A 6,024-nucleotide genomic window follows, 5' to 3' on the forward strand; every position below is an offset into this window, starting at 1 on the left:
CCTCCAGTCTGGGCGACAGAGTGAGACTCCAACTCAAAAAAAAAAAAAAAAGGCTGGGATTCATGTTTTTAATTTATTATGATTTTTATAATTTTTTAAATTATGATTTTATTAAAATTTAGTTTCCTACATAATGAACTGATTCAGGCTCCCTCCTTGTGTGTTCGCTTTTGTTTTTGAGTCAGGGTCTCACTCTGTCACCCAGGTTGGAGGGTAGTGGCACGATTCTGGCTCACCACAGTCTTGACCTCCTGGGCTCAGCCGATCCTTTCACCTCAGCCTCCCAAGTAGCCGAGACTACAGAGATGGGCCACCATATCCAGCTAATTTTTTTATTTGTTGTAGAGATGAAGTCTTGCCAAGTTGTCCAGGCTGGTCTCGAACCCTTAAGTTCAGACAGTTTTCTCACCTCCCACCTCCCAAAGTGCTGGGATTACAGGTGAGATACTGCACCTGATTTAAGAACCTTGTTTGTTACCTATTCAAGGCCACTGCTGAGACAAGGTTTGTGGTTTGCCTCCCTGGGCCAGTGGGAAGTGATTGGTCTTCCTAACAAGGGTCTAGTTTTATGCAAAGAGCCATTTCTAACCTATCCCCTACCAAAACCTAAGAGTTCATCTTTTGTCCCTAAATAAGGTTAAAAACCAAGTTTTTCTCTTTTGAGGAACCTGTAAGCAACTGTTGGACTGCCCCCTTGTGGAGACTCTAGGCAAAGATGAGATGGCCTTTTTTTTTTTTGAGGAGTCTCTGTCGCCTGGAGTGCAGTGACATGCTCGCTGGCCACCACAGCCTCGACCTGCTGGAAAAGACGAGGTCTCGCCAACTTGCACAGGCTGGTCTCAAACCCGTGAGCTCAGGCAAGCCTCTTGCCTCGGGCTCCCAAAATGCTGGGATTACAGGCATGAGCCACCATGACCGGCCTGAGATGGCCTTTTTAACCAGCCTGTGGATGTAGCAATTTATAATGGTTGCCAGACACCATCAGTCTGTCTATCTATAAGCTTAGAGGGCAACTTTCTTTTTTTTTTTTTTTTAAGTTAGAGTCTCACTCTGTCGCCCAGGATGGAGTGCAGTGGCACACTCACGGCCACCCCAGCGTTGACCTACTGGACTCTGGCGATCGTTCCGCCTCAACCTTCCAATTAGCCAGAACTACAGGCATGCACCACCATGCCCAGCTAATATTTTGGTTTATTGTAGAGACGAGGTCTCGCCAAGTTGCCTGGGCTGGTCTCGAACCTGTTGGCTCAGGCAATCCACTTGCCTTGGCTTCCCAAAGTGCTGGGATGTCAGGCTGAGCCACCAAACCTGGCCAGAGGGCAATTTCTTTCTTTTTTTTTTTTTCTTTTTGAGTTGGAGTCTCACTCTGTCGCCCAGACTGGAGTGCAGTGGCCGCTCCCAGCCACCACAGCCTTGACCTGCTGGGCTCCAGCGATCCTTCTGCCTCAGCCTTCCAAGTAGCTGGAACTACAGGCACGCACTACCATGCCCGGCTAATTTTTTTGATTTATTGTAGAGATGAGGTCTCACCAAACCAAGTTTCCCCGGGCGGGTCTCGAACCTGCAGGCTCAGGCATTCCACTCACCTCAGCCTCCCAAAGCACGGGATTACAGGCTGAGCCACTGAGCCCGGCTCAGAGGGCAACTTCTTATGTTTAAGGGGACGTACTTCTGAACAGAGTGACCCGGCTCTCGAAGACACCTAGGATGTGAAATCATGTGATGATCTTGGTTCCTGTCCTCTGCTTTTGTCACAACTACAGGTCAAAAGGAGAAACCTAAACACATTCCTAACAGCAGCTCCAATGAGTGATCCTCAAATGACAGTCCCTACCCTGCTGGTGCACACGAGAGCTACCCCAGGTCGGTGGAACACAGAAAACAGTAGCATGGTCTTCTTAGGCAGAGGCTTATATTAGTCTCATGGCATCTGGTTCTTCAGAAGGAAAGAGCATAAGGAACAAACAAGAATTTGACTTGAACCTCCCTCCCCCCAAATATTGAGACTCATGCTGGGCGTGGTGGCTCATGCCTATCATCCCAGCACTTTGAGAGGCCAAGGTGAGAGGATTGCCTGAGCCAAGGGGTTTGAGACCACCCTGGCAACTTGGTGAGATCTCGTCCCTATAATAGATCAATAAAAATAAAAATTAGCTGGGTATAGTGGTGCACAACTGGAAGGCTGTGGCAGAAGGATCGCCTGAGCCTGGCAGGTCGAAGCTGTGGTAGCCAGGAGCGTGTCATTGCATTCCAGCCTGGGCAACAGACTGAAACGTCGAGTCAAAAAAAAAAAAAAAAAGAGTAGATACAAGTGAAGAGCTGAAAACAGTGACTGGCAAACAGTAAGTGCTCAATGAATGTTGTTTTTAAGTTACTACAAGCCGGGCTCGGTGGCTCAGCCTGTAATTCCATGCCTTGGGAGACTGAGGTGAGTGGATTGCCTGAGCCTGCGGGTTTGAGACCCGCCTGGACAACTTGGCAAGACCTCATCTCTACAATAAATCAAAAATCAGCCGGGCGTGGTAGCACATGCCTGTAATTCCAGCTACTCGGAAGTCTGAGACGGAAGGATCGCTGGAGCCCAGCAGGTCGAGGCTGCAGTGGCCAGGAGCGGCCACTGTACTCCAGTCCTCCAATCTGGGCGACAGAGTGAGACTCCAACTCAAAAAAAAAAAAAGTTACTGCAAGCAAAGCAAAACAAACAAAAACAAAACACCAAGCTCTTAGCCATCACCATTCCCCTGGGGCTACCATCCCCTCAGCTCACAGGCTGCTTCTCTAGGGCTCAGGTTTCTTTTGCTTCTGGGGCTTAGAGAAGCAAAAGTGGCGAAGGCCTCTGTCCACTGCAGTTATCCAAGCTGCCAGATCAACAGCAGAGATTCCATCTGAATAAAGCTTCCACGGGCCTCTGGCTGTGGTCTTTCCAGCCCCCAGGAAGGGGAAAAGGCCATGAAGGGCACGCCTGGGAGTTTCTTTTTCTTTTTTTTTTGAATCGGAGTCTCACTCTTGTCGCCCAGGCTGGAGTGCAGCGGCACGCTCATGGCCACTGCAGCCTTGATCTGTTGGGCTCAGGCGATCCTTCCGCCTCAACTTTCCAAGTAGCTGGAACTACAGGCATGCGCCACCACGCCCAGCTAATTTTTTGATTGATTGTAGAGAAAAGGTCTTGCCATGTTGCCCAGGCTGGTCTCGAACCCATGGACTCAGGCAATCCTCTTGCCTCAGGCTTCCAAAGTGCTGGGATTATAGGTGTAAGCCAGGGCGCCCGGCTTACGTATGGGAGTTTGTATGGACCAGTTCAGAAAGTGGCACATGTCACTTCCAGTCAAATTCCACTTAGCATGTGGATGAAGCCAACTTCAAGGAAGGCTGGGAAGTAAATGAATAGACAGTGTTACGTGTCAAATACACTCTATTATTACCAAAGAAGAAGGGAAAGGATGTTGGTGGATAGCAAGAAGTTTTTGCTACACAAGAAAAAAATACTGGGTCCTAGGCTAGGCATAGTGGTTCATGCCTGTAATCCCAGCACTTTGGGAGGCTGAGGTGAGAGGACCCCTTGAGTCCAAGAGTTCGAGACCAGCCTAGGCAACATAGTGAGACCTCATCACTATAAAAAATATAAAAATTAGCTGGGCATGGTAGTGCACGCCTATAGTCCCACTTACTTGGGAGGCTGAGGAGGGAGGATTATCTGAGCCCAGGATGTGGAAGCTTCGGTGAGCCATGTTCGTACTACTGCACTCCAGCCTGGGTGACAAAGTGAAACCTCAACTCAAAACAAAAAACAAACCAAAAAACTCCAGGTCCTTCAACAAGGAGCCCTAATGAGATTTGGAAAAAGGAAAAATAGTAACTTTATACCATATAAATCTGGCAAACATGACCTGCAGGAGGAGGTCCTTAGAAAGGACCTTTCTCAGCCAGGCATGGTGGCTCACGCCTGTACTTTGGGAGGCGGAAGCAAGAGGATTGCCTGAGCCCAGGGGTTTGAGACCAGCCTGGGCAACCTGGTGAAACCTCCATCTCTACAAGAAGTAAAAAATTTAGCTAGGCATAGTGACACATGCCTGTAGTTCCAGCTACTTGAAAGGCTGAGGTGGAAGGATTTCCAGAGCCCATCAGGTAGAGGCTGTGGTGGTCATGACTGTGCCACTGCACTCCAGCCTGGGTGACAAAGTGAGACTCCTACTCAAAAAAAGAAAAGAAAAAGAAAGAAAGGACATTTCTCAGAAAGGGGCATTTGGGGAGGCATCAGACTTGCTCATACAGAGGCGAAACACTCAAACTGATCTCCAGAGCAGAAAACTTGGGCTATCCCAGGAACCGAAAGGGATGGTGTGATGGGGACTTGGTGAGCTGAGGAGGGAGAAGCTGGTGATAGGGATGGAGGGGCGGGCAGGAGCCCCCTCAGGCAGGACCTCACAGGCTGTGAACAGACTCAGCTCTGGCTCTGAGCACAGTGGGAAGACAACCAAAAGCATAAACAGGGAATTGATATAATCCAATTTTCAGCTTTTTTTATTGAGTAGGAGTCTCACTCTGTCACCCAGGCTGGGGGGCAGTGGCACGCTCCCGGCCACTGTAGCCTCAACCTGCTGGGCTCAGGTGATCCTTCCACTTCAGCCTTCCAAGTAGCTGGAACTACAGGCACACGCCACAACGCCTGGTTAATTTTTTTATTTATTCTAGAAATGAGGTCTCACCAAGTTGCCCAGGCTGGTCTCGAACCCACGAGCTCAGATAATCCTCTCGCCTCAGCCTTCCAAAGTGCTGGGATTATAGGCGTGAGCCACCACACCCGGCCCAATTTTCAGTTTTAAAAGGTCACTCTGGATCTCAGTGCCCAGATCTTGGTATGTAAATACCATCATCCAATAAAAGGAACCAGATTCCTGGATGGGGAGGGGAGGTGGAGTTGGGGGTAATGATCAACGCAGAGCTGGAGCGGGGAAATAAACCAGGGCATTCTGTACTACCAAAAAGCAAAGAAATACTCTAAAACAAAAGCATGTCATAGGGACACGGAAACCAACTCGAAAGAACTCCCAACAGTCACTGAGGGAACAATTTGAGCAGCATCATATTGGATTACAACTCAAAGTATAAAATAGCCGGGTGTAGTGGCTCACACCTATAATCCCAGCACTTTGGGAGGCTGAGGTAGGAGGATCGCCTGAACCCAGGAGTTTGAGACTAGCCTGGGCAACATAGCAAGACCTCGTCTCTACAAAAAAAAATTAGCTGAATGTGGTGGTACATGCCTGTAGTACCAGCTTCTTGGTAGGCTGAGGTGGGAAGATCACCTGAGCCCACATTGTTGAGGCTGTGGTTAGCCATGATCCTACCATTGCACTCCAGTCCAGGCAACAGAATGAGACTCCAACTCAAAAAAATAAATACAACAAAACATATATGAGTCTATGGATATAAATAAATAAATAGGAGAGAAGAGACAAATCTTCCTTACAAAAGAACTCCAAATAACATTAGAACTTCTTCCCGCCCCAGGAAGTAGGGCTTAGCCCCACCCTCCTTTGACAGTGGGCTGGACACAGCAACTGGCTTCTAATGAATGAAGTATGGAAAGAGAAAAACGGTGAATTCATACCAAATAAACCTAGCAAACATGACCTTAACCAGGTGATCAAAGTTAACATCAAAATTATTTGCTGGGTTGGCTGGGAGCAGTAGCTCACGCCTGTCATCCGAGCACGCTGGGAGGCGGAGCCAAGAGAATTAACTGAGCCCAGGGGTTTGAGACCAGCCTGGACAACGTAGAGACCTCATCTCTACAATAAATAAAAAAATTAACCGGGCATGGTGATGCCTACCTGACAGACTGAGGTGGGAGGATCGCCAGCGGCCAGCAAGTGGAGGCTGTGGTGGCCGTGAGCATGCCACTGCACTCCAGCTTGGGTGACAGGCTGTGAGACTCTGACTTAAAAAATACACACACAAGCCGGGCTCAGTGGCTCAGCCTGTAATCCCGCGCCTTTGGGAGGCTGAGGTGAGTGGATTGCC

Source organism: Carlito syrichta, unplaced genomic scaffold, assembly GCF_000164805.1.
Source record: "Carlito syrichta isolate Samal-C Ts95f unplaced genomic scaffold, Tarsius_syrichta-2.0.1 Scaffold305797, whole genome shotgun sequence".
Taxonomy (NCBI): domain Eukaryota; kingdom Metazoa; phylum Chordata; class Mammalia; order Primates; family Tarsiidae; genus Carlito; species Carlito syrichta.